The sequence below is a fragment of the Rattus norvegicus genome, chromosome 4 (genome assembly GCF_036323735.1).
Source record: "Rattus norvegicus strain BN/NHsdMcwi chromosome 4, GRCr8, whole genome shotgun sequence".
NCBI lineage: Eukaryota > Metazoa > Chordata > Mammalia > Rodentia > Muridae > Rattus > Rattus norvegicus.
In genome coordinates, this window is record NC_086022.1 from 13,540,284 (window position 1) to 13,562,904 (window position 22,621).

A 22,621-nucleotide genomic window follows, 5' to 3' on the forward strand; every position below is an offset into this window, starting at 1 on the left:
CCTTTGAGTAGAGGAAGGCTACTGATTTGAGTTGATTTTATATCCAGCTACTTTGCTGACGTTGTTTATCAGGTTTAGGAGTTCTCTGGTTGAATTTTTGGGGTCACTCAAGTATACTATCATATCATCTGCAAATAGTGATATTTTGACTTCTTCCTTTCCAATTTGTATACCTTTAACCTCTATTTGTTGTCTAATTGCTCTGGCTAGAACTTCAAGAACTATATTGAATAAGTAGGGGGAGAGTGGGCAGCTTTGTCTAGTCCCTGATTTTAATGGGATTGCTTCAAGTTTCTCTCCGTTTAGTTTAATGTTAGCTACTGGTTTGCTGTATATTGCTTTTACTATGTTTAGGTATGGGCCTTGAATTCCTGATCTTTCCAAGACTTTTATCATGAAGGGGTGTTGAAATTTGTCAAATGCTTTCTCAGCATCTAATGAGATGATCATGTGAGTTTTATTTCCTTAAAGTTGTTTATATAGTGGATTACATTGATGAGTTTCAGAATATTGAATCACCCTTGCATTCCTGGGATGAAGCCTACTTGATCATGGTGAATGAATGTTTTGATATGTTCTTGGATTCTGTTTGCGAGAATTTTATATTGAGTATTTTGCATCAATGTTCATGAGGGAAATTGGTCTGAAGTTCTCTTTCTTTGTAGGGTCTTTGTGTGGTTTAGGTATAAGCATAATTGTGACTTCAAAGAACAAATTGGGTAGTGTCCGTTCTGTTTCTATTTTGTGGAAAAGTTTGAAGAGTTCCTCCAAATTTTCTATTTTTGTTGAGTATAGGCTTTTGTAGTAGAAGCTGATAATTTTTTTTAATTTCCTTACTTTCTGTTGTTATGTCTCCCTTTTCATTTCTGATTTTGTTAATTTGGATACTGTCTCTCTGCCTTCTGTTTAGTCTGGCTAAGGGTTTATTTATCTTGTTGATTTTCTCAAAGAATCAGCTCCTGGCTTTGCTGATTCTTTGTATAGTTTTTTCTTTCTACTTGGTTGATTTAAACTCTGAATTTATTTCCTGTCGTCTACTCCTCTTGGCTAAATTTGCACCTTTTTGTTCTAGAGCTTTCAGGTGTGGTGTCAAGCAGTTAGTGTATGCTCTCTCCAATTTCTTTCTGGAGGCACTCAGAGCTCTGAGTTTTCCTCTTAGCACTGCTTTCATTGTATTCCATAAGTTTGAGTATGTTGGGCCTTCATTTTCAATAAATTCTAAAAAGTCTTTAATTTCTTTCTTTATTTCTTCCTTGACCAAGTTACCATTCAGTAGAGCGTTGTTCAAATTCTATATATATGTGGACTTTCTGTCATTATTGTTAGTCCACAGTGATCTGATAGGATGCATGAGGTCATTTTAGTCTTCTTGTTTCTGGTGAGACCCGTTTTGTGACCGATTATATGGTCAATTTTGAAGAAGGTACCATGAGGTGCTGAGAAGAAGGTAAATTGTTTTGTTTAGGATTAAATGTTCTATGAATATCTGTTAAATTTATTTGGTTCATGACTTCTGTTAGTTTCTCTATGTCTCTGTTTAGTTTCAGTTTCCATGATCTGTCCATTGATGAGAGTTGGGTGTTGAAATCTCCTATTATTATTGTGTGAGGTGCAATGTGTGCTTTGAGCTTTGTAAGGTTTCTTTTATGAATGTAGGTGTCCTTGCATTTGGAGCACAGATATTCAGGATTGGGAGTTCATCTTGGTGGATTTTTCATTTGATGAGTATTTTCCTTCCTTATCATTTTTGATAACCTTTGGTTGAAAGTCGATGTTATTGGATATTAGAATGGCTACTCCAGCTTGTTTCCTGGGACCATTTGCTTGGAAAAAAAATTTCCAGTCTTTTACTCTGAGGTAGTGTCTGTCTTTGTCACTGAGGTGTGTTTCCTGCATGTAGCAAAACGCTGGGTCCTCTTTATGTATCCGGTCTGTTAGTCTGTGTCTTTTTATTGGGGAACTGAGTCCACTGATGTTCAGAGACATTAAGGAAGAGTGATTGCTTTCTGTTATTTTTGCTGCTAGAGGTTGAATTTGTGCATCTCTCTTCTTTTGGGTTTGTTGCAAGAAGATAACTTTCTTGCTTTTTTCTAGGGTATAGCTTCCCTCCTTGTCTTGGAGTTTTCCATCTATTATCCTTTGTAGGTCTGGATTTGTGCAATATTTTGGTTTTGTCATGGAATATCTTGGTTTCCCCATCTTTGTTAATTGAGAGTTTTGCTGGCTATAGTAGCCTGGGCTGACAGTTGTGTTCTCTTAGGGTCTGTGTGACATCTGCCCAGGATCTTCTGGCCTTCATAGTCTCTGTTGAGAAGTCTGGTGTAATTCTGATAGGTCTTTATATGTTACTTGACCTTTTTCACTTACTGTTTTTTAATATTTTTTCTTTGTTTTGTGCATTTGGTGTTTTGACTACTATGTGACTGGAGGAATTTCTTCTCTGGTTCAATCTTTTTGGAGTTCTATAGGCTTCTTGTAGGTTCATGGGTATCTCGTTCTTTAGGTTAGGGAAGTTTTCTTCTATATTTTTCTTGAAGCTATTTACCGGTCCTTTAAGATGGGACTCTTAGCTCTCTTCTATATCTATTATTCTTAGCTTTGGTCTTCTCATTGTGTCCTGGATTTCCTGGATGTTTTGGGTTAGGATCTTTTTGCTTTTTGCATTCTCTTTGACGGTTGTGTCAATGTTTTCTATGGTATCTTCTGCCCCTGAGACTCTCTCTTCTATCCCTTGTATTCTGTTTGTCATGCTTGCATCTATGACTCGATCTCTTTCCTAGGTTTTCTATCTCCAAGGTTGTCTCCCTTTGTGATTTCTTAATTGTTTGTATTTCCATTAGATCCTGGGTGGTTTTGTTCAATTCCTTCACCTGTTTGGTTATGTTTTCCTGTAATTCTTTAAAGGATTTTTGTGTTTTCTCTTTAAGGGCTTCTATTTGTTTACCTATGTTGTCCTGTATTTCTTTAAGGGAGTTATTTATGTCCTTCTTAAAATCCTCTATTATCACCATGAGATGTGATTTTAAATCCAAATCTTGCTTTTCCAGTGTGTTGGGATATCCAGTATTTGCTGTGGTGGGAGAACTGGGTTCTGATGATGCCAAGTGGTCTTGGTTTCTACTGCTTAGGTTCTTGCACTTGCCTCTCACCTTCTGGTTATCTCTGATGTTAATTGGTTTGGCTGTCTCTGACTGGAGCTTGTCCCTCCTGTGGGCCTGTGAGACCATGAGCCTGAAATCTTTTGAGTGAGAGTGCTCCTGTCAGACCAGCTCTCTGCTGGCAGCTTTTGGGTCAGAGAACTGTCGAAGTGTCCCAGCTCTTGGCGAAAATGTGTACCAGAAGGGTCCCGTCCTAGGTTGCCCTGCAGCTCTGGTGTCCTGTGCACTCCCAACAAGTCTCTCTTTGAACAGTCAATGGAGAGAAAGTGGGATCCCACCTGTGGGCTGTGGGCTTAGTAGGGAATGTACTCCTGGCAGACCAGCTTTCTGCAGGCAGGTTTTGCAACCTAGGGCTGTGGGACAGCCCCAGCTCTCTTTCAGTACAGATGGAAACTGGATGGGGTGATTTATTCTTTTAGTGACCTCTCTAAGATTCATTTTCTGTATTAAATGTCACAATGAGTCTCTATTTTCTTCTAAAAATGTTATAGTTTTAGTTAAAATATTTGGGTTCTATTTTGTGTGAATTTTTCTATATGATATATCATTAGGATCTAGCTTTATTAATTAATTTATTTTTTGCATGTGAATGTCCAGTTGTCCTGAAAGGGTCTTTTTTTTAATGAATAGTAAAATTTTACTTAAATTAATACTTAAAAATCAATACCTAAAAACATTGAAAAACAATGAACCAGCAAAGAGGAATGTCTTTCCAGCAGACAGGAAGCAGAGAAGGGCTGCTGGAGCTGCAGTGAGTGGAGGAACTTGGAAGGTGATTCTGGAAGGGGACACTAACCTGCAGCTCTCTGCACAGCAGCAAAGAAGAGGATTGGGTTGAGTCTTTTCTCCGCTGAAGAGTCTATCATGCTGTGGAAAGTCAGTAGACCATTTCATGTTGACTTTTGAGTTTCTAATCCCACGCTGTTCATCTCCGTGCCCATGCTGACCCTCATGACTGTGGTTTCATAAGGTTTGAAATATGAAGTGGACCTTCTCCAACTTTGTCCTCAAAACTCTCTTTAGAGCCAGTTAACATTTCGGGAAGCATTGCATTGAGTCCGTATCAACTGAATCTTCAATTGCTCTCTTAGTAATGTCAAGTGTTAAGATCCATGAACACCTGGTGTCTTTCCCTTAAAGTCTCATGAACAGTATTTTGTAGCTTATGATAGTTCAAGTATCTTATTTTATCTGATGCTAATGTAAGTGGGAATATTTCATTGACTAATTTTTCAAAGCATTCATTGGTAGGTAGAAATGCAGGTGATTTCTGAACGTTAACATTGGATCTTATTAACCTTATTATCTGTAATCAATTTGTTTTTATTTCTGTGTACAGATTCTCTAGGACTTTGTGTATATATAATATGCTGTCTGTATATTATAAAGTAGAGATAGTTTCATAATCTGGATGCTCTTTCTGGCATTTCATCCTCAGTCTGCATTTTGTTTTCTGGCCTAATTTCTAAGTCTGAAAAGATTATTGGCCACATTTTACGCAAAGATAATGTTGAGATTTTATCTTTTGATGTCTATTGCAATGCTAGCAATACCTGGAGTCTGCATTTAGCCTTTGAGACCCTGCTCCGAAGTTAATTCTGATTGGTGAATAAAGATGCCAGCAGCCAATAGCTAGAGAGAAGAGACATAGATGTGGTTAGGTTTCCTGGGCTTGAGTCCTCGAGGAGAGGGAAGAGAGAAGCTGCCATGAGATAGAAGAACATGCAGGGGAGAGTAGCGAAAGGGGGATGGAATGGGGAGGGGAAGGGGAATGGGGAGGGAGAGGGAGAGGGAGAGGGGAAGGGGGAAGAGGAAGGGAATGGGGAGGAGGAGGGGAAGAGGAAGGGAATAGGGAGGGGGAGGGGAAGGAAAAGAGAATGGGGAAGGGAAAGGAAAGGGAATGGGGAGGGGAAGGGGAATGGGGAGGGAGAGGGGAAGAGGAAGGGAATGGAGAGGGGGAGGGGAAGGGAAGGGAAAGGGAATGGGGAAGGGAAGGGAAAGGGAATGGGGAGGGGCAGGAGAAGGGGAAGGAAATGGGGAGGGGCAGGGGAGAGGAGGGGGAGGGACTTGTAGTTATTGATGGAAAGGTAAATTCTAACAGCATGGAGGGTAGGCAGCTACCCAGCTACTATCCTGCCTAAGGCATATTTAAAAATATAAAATCTGTGTGTGTGTGTGTGTGTGTGTGTGTGTGTGTGTGTGTGTGTGTGTGTATCTTTCATCTGGGAACATAAATGGTTTAAGGTGGGTAGAAACCCCAAGCAGGGGCTAGACTGAAATTTAGGGCTGAGGCCAACCTCGATGATTGATTAGTCTATGAATCCCCAGAGTCTAGCCCCAGGCCTGGTACATTATAGGTCCTCAAATATAGCCGCTGAATGAATGGGTGACTAGCTGGGTTTATGGTCAGGTAGTGCATGAGGCTTCTGTAACTATCACTTCCAGCTGCCTAGGTTTCTGGCTATAAATCTGTGAACACAGTAAGCGCATTGCAGTCTGTTTTGTTTCACAACAACTCAGAATGAGGCTGAGGATTTCAGTTTAGCCTGTGACTCACCTCCAAGTTCTTTGTTCCCAGACCTCAGTGCCAGGAATTTCCCGATGGAGATGTTGGGAAAACAGTGTGCATTGTGGAGGACGAAGAGGGTGGGTTGGGAGGAGCATTGGGTAGAGGACAAAGTAAAGCACAGAGATATGTATATTTGGAATCAAAAGGGACTTGAATTTCTGATGTTTTTCATAAAAGCAAGGCACTTCCACCAAGTAAATCTAACCTTGAACTGAGAAACCAAATACTCAGTTCTCTCTATATCAGGCCAGCCCTGGCTTCCTGGGAAACCACCAATATCCAGACCCTGTAGATGTATACACCAGTGCTCCCAGAGTCTTCCCAGGGAGACCTCATCTCTAACCAAGAATATCTCTTTTCTGAGGCCTCTGGGTGACTGTTTTAACCACCTTTATTGCCAAATGTGGCAAATTTCTTGATGGCTTCAGACTAGAAATTGATACTTTATTAGATTAAGATCTTGGGAAAAATTTTGTCTAGTGTGCTACATCCTGAGACCCTCAATGCCTGCTGCTCAGAATTAAACAGAAGTGTCTATCTTTGTTACCTCCTTCTTGGGAAACTTGATACGAAGTATCCTACATGAAACTCTTTACTTTTACCAAGTATAATCTGTCCATCTCCCTTTTGTGACTTTCTTTCTTTCTGGTCTGCTTCTGAAACTCAGCCCCATATACGGCAAACATTTGTCCATAGTTTATCTCTTGGCAGCGCGCGCGCGCACACACACACACACACACACCTTTCATCTTTAACCAGTCAGAGCTTGTTTCTACTGTGGTGAGTACTACTGAGTTATCTCTAAGTATTCATTCTTTTGGTTTATTTTACCTCTGGCTTTAGATGAACACGTCACCACGTGATCTAACAAAGACCACATTCCCATACAGTTAGGTGAAGCTATCAAGTTAACATTATACATGAAATACCTGGAAAGAACTTTTTTTTTTTTTATTTTGGAGCTGGGGACCGAACCCAGGGCCTTGCGCTTGCTAAGCAGTGCTAGGCAAGCGCTCTACCACTGAGCTAAATCCCCAACGCCTGAAAGAACTTTTAAAATGTAAAACATACCCTCTTTCTTCTCTCAGTGTTTTTCTATTCAAACCTAGAAATGACGCACAGAGTTATTAGTAGCCTTCTCAGGCCATTCTGAAGGTGGCAGAGCAGAAAGGTGAATCATGGAGAACTGTGGAGCTGCTTCCCAGCCTTGTACCCTACCTCTGGGTTTCTCTTACAGAGCAGAGGGTGAATATGGTGCATAAGGCACGGTTTTGTTGTTGTTTGTTTTGTTGGTGGTGGTGGTTGGGTTTTTTGTTTTTGCTTTTGCTTTTTGTTTTGCTGTGGGTTTTTTTTTTATATTTTTTTATTAACTTGAGTATTTCTTATATACATTTCGAGTGTTATTCCCTTTCCCTGTATCCGGGCAAACATCCCCCTCCCCTCTCCCCTTCCTTATGGGTGTTCCCTTCCCAACCCTCCCCCCATTGCCGCCCTCCCCCCACCAGTCTAGTTCACTGCGGGTTCAGTCTTAGCAGGACCCAGGGCTTCTCCTTCCACTGGTGCTCTTACTAGGATATTCATTGCTACCTATGAGGTCAGAGTCCAGGGTCAGTCCATGTATAGTCTTTAGGTAGTGGCTTAGTCCCTGGAAGCTCTGGTTGCTTGGCATTGTTGTACATATGGGGTCTCTAGCCCCTTCAAGATCTTCCAGTTCTTTCTCTGATTCCTTCAATGGGGGTCCTATTCTCAGTTCAGTGGTTTGCTGCTGGCATTCGCCTCTGTATTTGCTGTATTCTGGCTGTGTCTCTCAGGAGCGATCTACATCCGGCTCCTGTCGGTCTGCACTTCTTTGCTTCATCCATCTTGTCTAATTGGGTGGCTGTATATGTATGGGCCACATGAGGGGCAGGCTCTGAATGGGTGTTCCTTCTGTGTCTGTTTTAATCTTTGCCTCTCTATTCCCTGCCAAGGGTATTCTTGTTCCCCCTTTTAAAGAAGGAGTGAAGCATTCACATTTTGATCATCTGTCTTGAGTTTCGTTTGTTCTAGGGATCTAGGGTAATTCAAGCATTTGGGCTAATAGCCACTTATCAATGAGTGCATACCATGTATGTCTTTCTGTGATTGGGTTAGCTCACTCAGGATGATGTTTTCCAGTTCCAACCATTTGCCTACGAATTTCATAAAGTCGTTGTTTTTGATAGCTGAGTAATATTCCATTGTGTAGATGTACCACATTTTCTGTATCCATTCCTCTGTTGAAGGGCATCTGGGTTCTTTCCAGCTTCTGGCTATTATAAATAAGGCTGCAATGAACATAGTGGAGCACGTGTCTTTTTTATATGTTAGGGCATCTTTTGGGTATATGCCCAAGAGTGGTATAGCTGGATCCTCAGGCAGTTCAATGTCCAATTTTCTGAGGAACCTCCAGACTGATTTCCAGAATGGTTGTACCAGTTTGCAATCCCACCAACAATGGAGGAGTGTTCCTCTTTGCTGTGGGTTTTTGTTGTTGTTTTTTGCTGCTAATCTGTATGTCTTGACTTAACGCTAATTAATATAGTACAGTCTATAAGGTCCTCTTATTTTGTTCTATGACAAAAGACAGACCTAACAAACGATTCCTAAGTCATCCTGCTAAATGATTCTACCCTTCCCTATCAACTGTGTTGTCAACTCCAGCATGTGTCCAATTCTTATATATTTATGAATTTATTGCTGGTAATCCTATAATGTTCTGTATTATATTATTTCTGCATCAGAAAACATGCATAAACTTTATTGACTGTTTTTCTGTATTTAAGTGATTTTTTTCTCTTTTGACTATACTTATGAAGTCATGTTAAATATATCAGTCATAAAAGTTCTTACTAGATTTTATTCCAATATTTAATCTAAGTGCCTCTAGTAACATTTCTCCTACTTACATTTATGTCTTTTTATACAATTGCACTTCATTATCCAGAGTAAAGGTCTTTTTTTTTTTTCGGAGCTGAGGACCGAACCCAGGGCCTTGCGCTTGCCAGGCAAGTGCTCTACCACTGAGCTAAATCCCCAACCCCCAGAGTAAAGGTGGCATTCCCACATCCCAAATATGTGTGTACTGAATTCTGCTCATATTTACTCCTATTACTTTTTCTTATTGTCCTTTCCATCTTCTCTCTCTCTCTCTCTCCCTCTCTCTCTCTCTCTCTCTCCTTTCCACATTATGAGTAGCCCCTCCATTTTCTTTCACTTCTTTTATCTTCACTAAATTCCATATATGAGAGACAGTGTGTGGTTTTTGTCTTTCTGGTCTACCTTATTTCGCAGAACCTGACATCTCGAGTTCTATTTTCCTGCCTAAACAGATTTCATTCTTCTTCACAATGGAATAGGATGCTATAGCATATACCCTCCACAATTCTTCAGCCTTCTGTCTATTGGTGGGCAGTAGTCTGATTCCAAAATTCGAATGATCAGTCATATAATGTCCTTGGGTGCTCCAATACAGTTGATCAAGTTCATGCCTCACAAGCATGAAGACTTGAGTTCCCTCTCAAGAGCAAATATACAATAACTGAAAATGACCCTGCACATTTGTAATTCCAGCTCTGAGGGACAGAAACAGAAGGGTCCCTTGGACTTGCTCACCAGCCAACCTAACCAAGTTGGCCGGCCTAGGTCAGTAAGAGATCTTGTTTCAATAAATAGCTTAGTAATGAATGAAAGGTTGGCCTCTGGCCTCTGTACTGTGAACCAGAACACACTTAAGCAGACACACACACACACACACACACACACACACACACACACAGAGAGAGAGAGAGAGAGAGAGAGAGAGAGAGAGAGAGAGAGAGAGAGAGAGAGAAACAAAGCTGACATTGACTCTTGGGGGTTTAAACTTAGAAGTGGTATAACTGGATCACATAGATCTGACACAATGATTCCTGAATATTTAATGTGGCTTTTTGTGGCTGGTTTCCTACTTCTGAGATAATTATAATGCTCTCTTTGTGTGTGATCATGAATGTCTATCTCTGGTCTTACAATAGTTTATGCCAACTTAGTAAATCCTTACTCATGTTTACTTTTTTATTAATATCTGAAGATGACATACATCATGTCTCCCCTCAGTGAAGATACATTATGGTCTCCTTGATAATCATGACATAATTTTGCCCTTCGCCAGGGTTCAGTCTACGTAAACAAGATCAACTTTTCTGTGTTCTTTATGTTCCCATTCTGTACCTTGCCACATCTCCCTCTGTTTGTTTGTCCTTTTGTTGGAGGACAGACTGCTCATGTCTCTTAGTAGTAAACCTTCTGAGACAAGCAGGCCTGAAAACATTTCATGCTATTGTTACATTTAAGTGATTGATTATTTGACTATCAAATTAAAGCCAAAAAAATGGTTTCATTTCCATTCTTTGAAGAAAGCATGCATCTGTCTGCTTTTTATAGTTTCACCATTCACAAACTCTGATTTCCTCTTCTCTTGGTATTTGAAAGTTTCACTAGATTACATTTAGAATGCATTTTTCTTCCATGTCATATAAGCACAGTAAATCTTGTCAGGGGTTTTGAATGTCTTCAATTCTGGAGGTCTTAAATCTTTTCTCTTCTTCCATTTAATCTTTACCTGAATCTATGGCTCCCACCGGATGGCTCTCATCTTGCTCTGATAGCTGCTTTTTCCCTCTTAGCCTGTCTTTGTCCTTCCTTGGACTCCTCATGGAGTGCCCTTGATATGATCTTCCAGCTCACTAATGTGTTCTCAGGCGTTCTCCACACTGCCCTGTAGTCCATTGCTTTTCTCTTATTCTCTCCTGCAAAGGTTCTATTGGCTTGGTTTTCAGGATTGCCCTTTTCTGCCTCACATTTCAAATGCATTTACTTCTCTTCTGATTTAACATTTTAATCCTGTTTTTAATGCATATCCTCCCTGGTTGTCTTTATTTTGTAGTATTTTGGCTTACAAGAAAAATCTTGTTGGGGTTATTACTTGACTTGGTCTTCTGGAAGCTTTCTGAATGGAAGCTCTTTGTAACCTCTCCTTCCTGCTTGGAGTCTGGAGGCTAAACTATACGTGCCCAGTCAGAGGCACCTTTGCCCTTGGCCTTACCACTGGGATCAGCCACTAGGAAGGCATCAGTCGAGATAGTCACCAGGAAGTAGGTTAGGAGCACCCTTCTGTTGCTGACCCCCACTGTGCTGTCAGCTGTGCTCTTGGCTTCAGATCAGCATCCATATCCGGACAGCCTTCTGCAGGGCTTTTTCCTTGTGATGCTGATGCCACTTCCACCCCACTTTAGATACTGTAGCATGCTATCCACAGAATTAAAGCACCCTATAATTCATTTCCTCAAGTCGTCAGTTTCAATATTGCACTGTTTCCTACTGGGATCCTGACTGTTACACTCAGTTAATTCCATCTTCTTGCACAGAAGAGTGAAAGGTTGTCATGCTCAGCCTGGTGCTTCTTCAGTGAGGTAGAAGATGGGAAAAACTATACTTTAGGATTTGGGAAAGTGCCTCTTAGAGAAGGGAGTCTCTTGTGTCAAAATGTAAGTCTTTGAAGACTCCCACATCCCATTTGACACCCTAAAGTTCAGTCCCTCTTACGAGGAGCAGCTGGAATGAGAAGTGTTCAAGGATGTTGTCAGTGTTTAGCTATGGAGGAGTCTGAAGAGGAGCAAGATGGATGCACAGGTGCATGCCAGTCCACCTGCTCCTCCAGCTGCATGTTACCTCTGTGATGTCCAGAGCTCCAGGATACAGCATACTAGTCCCATGGCAAGAAGCGGGAAGGCAGTGCTACGCTGAACGCAATGCTGGGGAGATAACAGAACAGTTCCTCACCTGTTCTATTAGCAGCCTCTCTTTCTCTAAGAGTGCGTTACAAAATATTATTAAAGTACAAAGTCAGTTCTGAGCTCTTCTTCAGCTCCTCTGGGGTTTGGTTAGGGAAAAGCAGTATCATTAGGATTCCTTGGGTCTGTAATTAAACATGGTTGCTCAAACAAATACTTATCTTTTGTTAGCACTGACAACAATTCTTTGCCCAGGACAACCTCCTAGACTCCATTGCTTCATGGTTGATAATGAACAAGGTCAACTCTCGGAAGACTTTGAGTCTGTCTTTCCTAATACAAATGCACACAGCACTATCACACAGGGATGGCTAGGAAATCTCTAAGTGCATTTGGGAAGGTTTGGGCTTACCTTCTCAGCTCAGTATACCTACTTCTTACTTCAGGATTCCAGAGAAACATTGTGATGTAGCAACCTGGAGATTACATGTGCGTACGTGTGTGTGTGTGTGTGTGTGTGTGTGTGTGTGTGTATGTATGTATATAGTGTGTGTGGTGTGTGTGTGCACACATGTGTATATGTGTGTGTATGTGTGTGTATGTGTGTGGTGTGTGTGGTGTGTGTGTGCACACATGTGCGTGTATGTGTGCACATGTGTGTGTGTATATATGTGTATATGTGTGTATGTATATAGTGTGTGTGTGTTGTGTGTGTGCACACATGTGCGCGTGTGTGTATATGTGTGTGTATGTGTGTGTGTGTGTGTGTGTGTGTGTGTGTGTGTGTGTGTGTAGGGTTGGTGGTGCCTTAGCTGAAGAGATAAAAGAAACTGTCATAAAGAAGGGCTCAAAGAACTGTTATATGAGTTTTCTAAGCTTAAGTAGCTCATAGTCTTGCTTGAACTTCAAGTGATAATGATTTCTTGATTGAACTTCAAGAAAAGTGATTGAGAATGTCAACACAAGGCAAAGCCAGTCAGCAATTACAGTATGTTAGAGAATTTGAGGAAACATATTAGACATACACTTGATCAACTCTGACCATTGCAGATCCTATAGGTAGGAGGTACTTGTAAAGGAGGTTAAATGGATCCAGCTCAGACACACTGCAAATGCTACTCTTGGAATTTCTTATCTATAAGACATTGTCTACTCTGTTTCAAACAACAGTGGCATTCATCTGGGAGAATTCAGCTATCCAGTCACCATGCAAACAGTCTAGTAATAGCTGGATTTTAATTTACAAAATGCAACTCTTCCTCTCACAGTCCCCAGAGTTGATGGTGGTGTTATCCACGCATTCCAGAGAGCAAAGTGAAACTCTAGTTGTCCCAAGATCACACAGCTAATAAATGCTGATGTCGGCACCCACAGCCAAGATGCATGGGTCCAACCATAGGCAGTCCTGTTTCCAGGATAGATGTCACTTTCCTCTGAGACACGAAAAGATGAGGTCACGTCGTTTCCACACACGCAGTTCTTGCAGTAGCTCATGTTACATCACCAATAAGTGAAACTGGTGCTCGTTAGACCTTCAGGCTGGCTTAGCACACACTCGGCAGTTGCAATTAGGGGCAGAGAGGATAATAATCCTAAATGTTCATTATAGAAACCTGATATCATGTAAAGTTCCTTAGCATGGATCTCTTAATAGTGCTTTTAGGAAATGAGCGAATGCTTCTAAGAAAACAAAGAGGGATGTGGTATATAATTTTGAATAGTGAAAAGCATCTCTGCTCTTTTTTAGTAGATGCTGGCATGTTGATCTATAAACTCGTTTGCTGGTTTTAGGGGAAGTTAATGGTAGCACATAATTTGGAGATGAAACAATATATTCTGGATGAACTACATGGAACTTGGCTTTTGTAAATTTAGTGAGTAGAAAAGGTGGGGAACCCTAAGACATCTGAGCAGAAACCGTGCAGTCCACAGAGAAGCTTTGGCAAACACAGGGAGAACTATATAGATGGATGCACAGGACTCCTGAAGTCTTGGGTCCCTTTTAGTGACGTTTCCTTGGCTGTCTGCTGCTTATTTGCCACAGAGTAAACATGGGACCAAAGTTCTGTTTCTGCCAGGATTAATCATTTTCTTCTTTATCTGCATCAAAGTTCTCTGATATAGGAGAACTTCCTTTCTCAGTTGGACTTGCCGTATGCTTTTATTTCAATCAATCATAGTAAATATTGACTTGTACCAGTTGGAAAAGGGTTAGAAAAAAAAATCCCACTGCAAAATCTTTACTCCTCTCCAGAGAGAGAGAGAGAGAGAGAAAGAGAGAGAGAGAGAGAGAGACAGAGAGAGAGACAGAGAGAGAGACAGAGAGAGAGACAGAGAGAGAGCGCGCTGGGAAAAGAAAGTTTTTATTTTTCATTTTATTTTAAAATATTTTAAACCATTTTTTGTTTCTAATTTGGTTTTGCAGTACAATTATTGTGAGCAAAGACTTTGGAATCAAAATCCTGAGCTGATCTGTGGTACAACATTGTCTGGTTGCCTAATATTGGGTAAGCTATCAAACTGTATAAAAGGAGAAAATAATAAGATCTATATTTTAAAAGGAATTTATTTCAGTGCCTAGATCAAAAATCTTCATAAATATTAGCTATGCTATTATGTTTTAATGTATACATATGTAAATTATGATATAGCTTTGCATAATCTAAAGTTGTTGCTACCAAATACAGAGTCTAGATGGTCTAAGAATTCTTTCAAATCCTTAAACACAAATGTTATTTGTACAAGGAAATCTAACTTTTTTTAAAATTAGGCTTATATACCAAGTTAGCTTGGATTGATAGTCTAAAATAGTAAATGTACATTCAGTTCAGGGGCCCATAATGCCCCATACATTTAATGGTGTGTGCATAATATCTAACAATTGCAATGATTCGATAGCATGCCCTTGTGTATGTCCATGCCTGCTGTGTGTCCATCTACTTTACAAACAAGGAGACCCGGGCTGTCAATTGGTGGTGTTAGCCCTTTTTAGTTACAAGCGATTGTAGAGTATGTTGAGAATCATCTCCACATGCATTCAAAAATGCTGGTACCCAGGACTTAATATGGCTGACTTTTCAGAAATGAAAATCTAAACTTTTAATATTGCTGTATTCTCCTGGAAAGCTCCATCAAACTGTGATAGATACAGCTAAAGTGATGCTGTCCAGCATGGGGGTGCACAGTAGAAGGCAGGGTCTGCACTGCCATTCGATTGCTCCAGCTCGCTGTACTGCATTGGGAAGAGGAAACCCAAACCCAGCCTGCAGGGCTGTGCCGTAGATCATTCTCACGGCAGCAATGCCTTAGACTGGGTCTAGATAATTTGTAAACAGCTAAACATTATTTCTCACCATTCTGGAAGCTAGGAAGTCCAAGGCACTGATCCAGTACCCAAACTGATCCTGTTGCTCACAGACAACTATTTCGTTAGGGTATCCTCATGTGACAGGAGGGATTATGGAGTCTCTTCAAGCCTGTTTTTATAAGCATCAACCTCATTCGTGATAGATTACCTACTAGTCACTCAGGGACCCTACCTTTAATGGTACCTGCCACACTGGAGATTAAGCATTAACAGGTAATTCAGAAGAGTGCAAATAGGTCATGACAGTCTCACTGTATCATTAAAACACGTGAGAGAAGCTACAGTCAGTGAGCAGAATATCAGAGAGGAACAAGTTATACAGAGAAAGCTCTGGAGATCTGTAGAAGGCTCTCTAAGTCTTTAGACACTACTAATCTATGCACATGTGTGTTGAAACCATATGCATGTGTGCACACATGCCTCTGTGTGTGTGTGCATGTATGTGCGTGCGTGTGTATGTGTGTGTGTGTGTGCATGTGTGTGTGTGTGTGTGTGTGTGTGTGTGTTATCCATGACATGTGGCAAAGCATAGTCATTGTCATTACCTCCACATTCTTCTGTTAGATGATTCAGTCACACGGTGATTTATTATTTGCAGTGAATGGACTTTTAGTTTTATCATTGTTTATTTTTGGCCAGTATCTTAGTTACCCTTCTATTGCTGCCAGAAAACCTTGCCTATCCATCATGGAGGGAAGACAGGGCAGTAAACCAAGTAGGGCAACAACTCAAGTAGGAACCTGGAAGCAGTAACTGCAGCAGAGGCCATGGAGAAGCACATCTTACCGCCTTGTTCAGCCTGCTTTGTTATGACATTGAGAACAGCCTTGCCAACACTGTCCCCAGTAAGTTGGGTCCCTTGCATTAATCTGTCATCAAGAAACTACCCTATAGACTTGCAATCTGATGGTTATGTTTTCTCAGCTGAGGTTCCTCCTCTCAACTCTAGCTTTTGTTAACAACTAAAGCACCAAGTCCAAACCAGGACGACTGTTTTAAATAATGTGAATTTCTGTCTACACCTGTGGCTCACGGAAATATGTTCTTTACTGTAAATATAGGAAAGAAATAACTGGGTCATAAGAGACAATGAACATAAAATACATCTAACATTGAACACTACCAAACATGTTCCCAGGTAGATTACATTGACTTCATTTGATCAGCAGTGCATTGGGGGTTCTGTTTTTCTCCGTGTTTTGTTTTTTTTTTTTTTAAGACACTTTACTTCTCATTCTATTTCAATCATCCCAGTGGCTCTGTAGTGGTATCATGGGTTGTTTTCCTATCCTTGGTTATAATCATATCAAGTGTCTTTCCATGTGCCAATTAACTGAATACACGGCCTTCTTTATTTTTCTCATAGGTTCTAGAATTGTTTTATTAATGTTTTTTACAGATCAATTATTTTTGTTTATGTGTATGTGTGTGTATTTGTGGTACCTCAGAGACTAGAAAAGGGTATCAAGTCTGTTGTGGAGGCAGGGAGCTACCATTCAGTGCTTTGCAAAGTCAGTGCACGTTCTTAAACCAACAAGCACCTCTGACGCCCCTATCCTGTTTTATCGTGGTGGTGGTGGTGGTGGTGGTGGTGGTGGTGGTGGTGGTGGTGGTGGTTTGGTATTTTGTTTCTTGTTTGTTTTTGAGATGTGTGTGTGTGTGTGTGTGTGTGTGTGTGTGTGTGTGTGTATGTGTGTGTGACTGCTATCTTAGAATTCTCTCTGTATACCAGGATAGCCTTGAACTCTGAGGTTCACCTGCCTCTGACTACTGAGCGATGGGATTAAAGGTTTCACCAGCCCAGCTTATCATGATATAATACTATGATATAATAATAGACATGTCTATTTGGAATAAAGAGCTTTCCGTGGACGTCCTGTGCTTCTGCCACCCTCTTGCACTTTGCATGTACTTTTTACTCTAATTCCTGAGCTTTGCTTTGACAAAAAAAAAAAAAAAAAAAAAAAAAAAAAAAAAACAAGAAACAAACAAACAAAAAAACCAGTTCCTAAAATTAATTTCTGGCAATTTGTTCATCTTTTCTTTGGGGATTGGTGCTTTTTATGCTCCATTTAAGAAGCGGTTGTTACTACGCATTACAGGGAAATTCTTCCTTCCTTTAGAAGTCTTTCCTATCTTGGATCAGTCCAACGCTCGTTCAGTTCTTCAGTTTTCTCTTCCATATGTTCAGCCACTGGCCCACTATCATCGGCTGTCTATTCCTCTCCACCTCTTCTGCACTGTTCCACCCGTTACCCAATCAAATGCCTCTGTAAGTCCTCTGCTGCCTCCTATCCCTTCCGTCCCTCTGTCAGTCTGACCTTGTGTCAACAGCACCTTTGTGATTTGCAGGGCTTTAGAGCAAGTCTCAAGAGTCGCCCACGATTTTCCCAACCCCTTTCCTTTCTCCAAGGTTGACTCAACTATCACAATCCCTTTTTATTTACATAAATTTTAGCATCCGTTGGTCATGTTCAAACCTTTGGTGTCAATTGTATTAGATATGTTCTAGAAGTTCTACATTTCACCTAAAATTTCAAATCTATTTTCATGGTTCTGAAAACTTCATCTTTTCTTTTTTTCTTTTTACTCTTGGTAAGATCTGTGCTTTTGTTTTTCTTCAGGGAACTTATTACTTGTATTTTTCTTTAAGTGCTATTTTAATTTTATGACACGGTGCAGATTATGCACTATATTTTCATTATTATCCAATTCAGTATCTTCTAATCTCTGCTATCATTTCTGCTGAGCCACAAGTATTTTTAATAAATGTGCAATCATGAGAATTTTCTAGTTATGTGGGAGGGGAGTGCTGTTATTGGCTTCTAGCTGAAATCCTCTGTGGTCAGAGAATTTGCTCTCTAAATTTGATCATATGAAACTTGTTAAAGCAACATACAGACTAGCACATGCTCAGCTTCGATAAATTGTGATTCAGTTATGTAGGGGCGCTGTATACGTGACAGTAGGCCACATGTGCTCTTCATCAAATATTAAATATCACTTGTGATTGTTAGGATTTTCCAGCCTGTGTCTGCTTGGTTCTTCTTTATTTGTTTCTCTGTTCACATTTCCTGTGTGTTCTTTTAGTCCTTTTAACTTATTTCAAGTGTGTAGTTGGTGACCATGACCATTATGGTTCAGGTCTGCAGTGCCCCACACAGTGTCTGAATGCCTGGTTCTCAGCTGATGGCACTGTTCTAGAGGGTAAGGGGCCTGCTGGAGGAGGTGAATTACTGGGACTGGGGGTGGATTTTTTTAAGGCCTACTGCCAGGCCCAGCTTTGACTCTGATTTTCTACTCCCTAATGGCCATGATGTAAGGAAAGGCAGCTGCACAACTGACGAGATACAGCTGCATGAGGCTACATCTCCCCCTGTGGTAAACAAAAATCTCCTGGAACATTGATCCAAAATCACCTTTTCTTCCCATGACTTCCTTCTGTCTTGTCTTGTTATAGTGACAAGGAGGGTTGACTGAGCTGGATATGAGAACGCGTACCTCCAATCCCAGTCCTTGGGAGGCAGAAGCAAGCAGAACTCAATGTTAGAGGTCAGCCAGGTCTATATAGCAAGTTCTAGGTCAGTCCATGTAGAGATGGACTTTGTCCCACAGCTTAAGAAGAAAAGAAAAAAAGAAAGACATTAGAAAGAAGAAAGGAAGGAAGATAAGTAGGAAGGGAAAGAAAGAGGGAGGGAGGGAGGGAGGGAGAGAGAGAGAGAGAGAGAGAGAGAGAGAGAGGGATAGGTTGGTTGACTGCTACCATGAGACAATGAACAAAAGCCTAGCATAAGTTTTCTCATCATGGCTTCCAGATAAGCTTTATTTTCTCATGTACACAAACAGATTTATTGTTCAACACTGCGTGTGAAAAAGTGGAGAGGAAAGTAAAGCCATGGGGAGTGTGTGTTCTAGAGCAGCTGGACTGCCTTCTGGGCAGGAACTGGGATGGTTTAGGGCTGGGTTTCATCAGGTGACAGGACTAATCTGTGTTCAGACTCCTTGCTGCTTCTGTATGTGCTTCTAGAGCATCAACTCACTTCCAGACCTTATTCTTCCTCCTTGACAAGTTTCTGCACTTGAATTATCTGCAAAATGTTCTGCTTGGCAGCAGGAGAGATGGTTCAGTTAGTAAAACACTTGCCTTGCAAACGTAAGGACCTGAATTAGGATCCCCAGAACCCATGTGAAAAGCAGGACGTGGTGGTGCATGTGTGAAATCCCAGTCGTGGTGAGATGGACAGACTCCTGAAGATTGCTGGCCAGCTAACCTAACCTCGTAGGCAAAGTTCTAGGACAATGAGAAACCCAGTTTCAAACAAAATGTAGATAGTACCCGAGAACAATACTCAAGTTTGGCCTCCTACATCCAAACGAATAGCTATGTGTATATGCACCTAACTATACACACATGTGTAACCCAACCACATGCATACACACATAGAAATAAGTCAGTAGCATTCTCTTGTTCTCTCTTGCTCTCTTACCTTCTTCCCCCTTTGTCCTTTCTTTCACCATTTCCCTCCTCCCTCTCTTCACGTGCTCATGGCCAACCTCTATTTCTCTACTCTCTCTCTCTCTCTCTCTCTCTCTCTCTCTCTCTCTCTCTCTCTGCCTTTTTCTGCCCTTACTACCCTCTTAACTCCCCTCCCCATATCCTGAATAAACTCTCTTCTATACTAAGAAAGAAAGAAAGAAAGAAAGAAAGAAAGAAAGAAAGAAAGAAAGGAAGGAAGGAAGGAAGAAAGGAAGGAAGAAAGAAAGAAAGAAGTAATCAGCTTCCTATACACTATGGAGAAGAATATTATCTCTCTTCAAAAAATGAAAGCCAGACTTGCCCCTGAGACTTTGTTCCTCTTTCTGAGGCCCTTGCTCCATATGTTATAACTCTTTCATGTATAAGCATGTGTATGTATTGCAGGTGTTTTCAATCTCAATGGGTAGCTTGATCAAATTAGACAACAAATTTACCATGACTTTCTTTTTAAAAAGAACTCTTAGCTCTTGAATTTTAGGCTAAGAGGATGTCTTAGGTTTTAACTGCTGTGAAGAGACACCATGACCAAGGCAACTCTAATAAGGACATTATTTGGGGCTAGTTTACAGGTTCAGAGGTTCAGTCCATTATCATCAGGGTAAGAGCATGGCAGTACCCAGGCAGGCATAGTAGAGGCAGAGCTGAAAGTTCAACAACTTGTTCTGAAGGCAAACAAGAAGACTGGCATCCTCCGGCAGCTAGGAGGAAGTTCTCAAAAGTCCATCCCCCACAGTACACACTTCCTCCAACAAGGATACTCCAATATCCATAGAAGGAGAAAACAAGATATTTCATGATAAAGCCAAATTTAAATAATACCTATCCATAAACCCATCAATACAGCATGTACTAGAAGGAAAACTCCAGTCCAAGGAAGTCAACTGTGCCTTCACACACACACACAAACACAAACACACACTCACTCACTCACCACCACCACCAACACCACCACTACTAACACCACCAGCAAAATAACAGGAATTAACAATCACTGGCTATTTTTTTTAAGGTTTATTTATTTATTATATATAACTACACTGCAGCTGTCTTCAGACACACCAGAAGAGGGCATCAGATCTCATTACAGATGGTCGTGAGCCACCATGTGGTTGCTGGGAATTGAACTCAGGACCTCTGGAAGAGCAGTCAGTGCTCTTAACCACTGAACCATCTCTCCAGCCCCACAATCACTGGTTATTAATATCTCTCAATATCAGTGGACTCAATTCCCCAATAAAAAGACACAGACTAACAGAAAAGATGTGAAAATAGGATCCGTCATTCTGTTGCATACAAGAAACACACCTCAGCAATAATGATAGACATTACCTCAGAATTAAAGGTCTGGAAAAAAAGTTTTCCAAGCAAACAGACTTAAGAAGCAAGCTGGAGTAGCCATTCTAATATTTAACGGGAAAAAAAACTTCCAACAAAAGAGATGGGGAAAGACACTTTATATACATCAAAGGAAAGATCCACCAAGATGATGTCTCAATTCAGAACATCCATGCCCCGAACACAAGGGCACCCACATTCATAAAAGAAACTTTACTAAAGTTTAAGTCACACATTGAACCAACACATTAATAGTGGGAGACTTCAATACCCCCACTCTCACCAATGGGCAGGATATCCAGACAGAAACTAAACAGAGAAATAATGAAACTAACTGACATGAATCAAATGGCCCTAATAGACACCTACAGGATATTTCACCCAAACACAGAAGAATATATCTTATTCTCAGCAAATACACCTCAAAAAATGACCATATACTTGGTCACAAAGCAAGTCTCAACAGATACAAGAAAATTGAAGTAACTCTCTGTATCTTTTCAGACCACCATGAATTAAAGCTGGACTTCAACAAGAATAGAAACAAGAAGAAGTCTACACATTCACGGAATCTGAACGACTACTCAATGATCTCTGGGTCAGGGAAGAACGAAAGAAAGAAAGTAAAGACTTCCAGGGTTCAGTGAAAATGAAGGCACAACATGCTCAACTTATGCAGTGCTAAAATGAAAGCTCATAGCAGTCAGTGCCCTCAAACATAAATTAGAGAAATCCCGTGCAAGAGACTTAACAGCAAACCTGAAAGCTCTAGAACAAAAAGAAGCAAACACACCCAAGAGGAAAAGATGACAGAAAATACTTAAACTCAGGGCTAAGATTAACAAAATAGAAACAAAGAGAATTATAAAAGAGTCGGTGAAACAAAGAGCAGGTTCTTTGAGAAAATCAACAAGATATACAAACCCTTATCCAAACTAAATAAAAGACAGAGATTCCCAAATTAACAAAATCAGAAATGAAAAGGGAAGTATAACAGCGTACACCAAGGAAATAAAAAAAAATCATACTTTTTTGAAGCTTACTTCAAAAACTTGTATTTCGAAAAATTGGAAAATCTAAAATAAATGGACCTTGTTCTTGATAGATATCAATTACCCAAATTAAATCAAGATCAGATAAACAAGTGCCAAGATCAGATTTATGGCACTGAAGGAAATAGAAGCAGTCATTAAAAGTCTGTCTGTCTGTCTGTCTGTCTGTCTCTCTCTCTCTCTCTCCCTCTCTAAACACACACACACACACACACACACACACACACACTATTTGCACATGAAACCCATCTGCCCCATGCACACACTGAGGGTGGGGAGAAAGATTGGTCCCATTTTAGTGAGAGACAGAAGGAGGCTGCATAGCCAGGGTGTGAAGTAATATGTAAGACCTAAGAGCAACAAGAAACGGGGACAGCAGTTATTTAGCCCAAAGACATAATTTCTGCAATCAACGTCACGGAACCCGGGAGCAGATCTTCCTGTAGTGGAGAATCCATATGCTGTTGTAACTTGTTAACCTGCTGCTGGGAAAACCACTCAAGCCACAACAGACTCCTGATTCACAGTGATTGCCGGAGTAATAAAATTGTGTCTTAAGCTGCTATGTGTGTGACATTGTGTCACAGGCCTGCGTTGCTTAATGGCAAATGTTCATTCTGAGAAACACATGGTAATGTAATTTTTGCCATTATGCAAAACCAGAGTCTATTTGCATAAACTACGATGGGTCCTAATGTCACCAGGTGATAGAATGTTATGGGATCCTGGTTTTATGTGCAGTCCATTGCTAAGCAAAATATTGTTATGTGATACAAACATACCCACAGGGGGGGGGAGAGGGAGAGGAAAT

General features: G+C 40.7%; 1 long non-coding RNA gene across 1 annotated transcript in view; it reads left to right on the forward strand.

Moving 5' to 3' along the window:
• LOC120102148 (uncharacterized) overlaps positions 1–22,373 on the forward strand; it is a 29,481-nt gene extending 7,108 nt beyond the window's left edge. Inside the window, exons 4-5 of the long non-coding RNA XR_005503325.2 lie at positions 13,945–14,026; positions 21,263–22,373. This is a non-coding gene — a long non-coding RNA (uncharacterized LOC120102148). The remainder of the gene's footprint in view (positions 1–13,944; positions 14,027–21,262) is intronic.
• Positions 22,374–22,621: the final 248 nt, after the last annotated feature.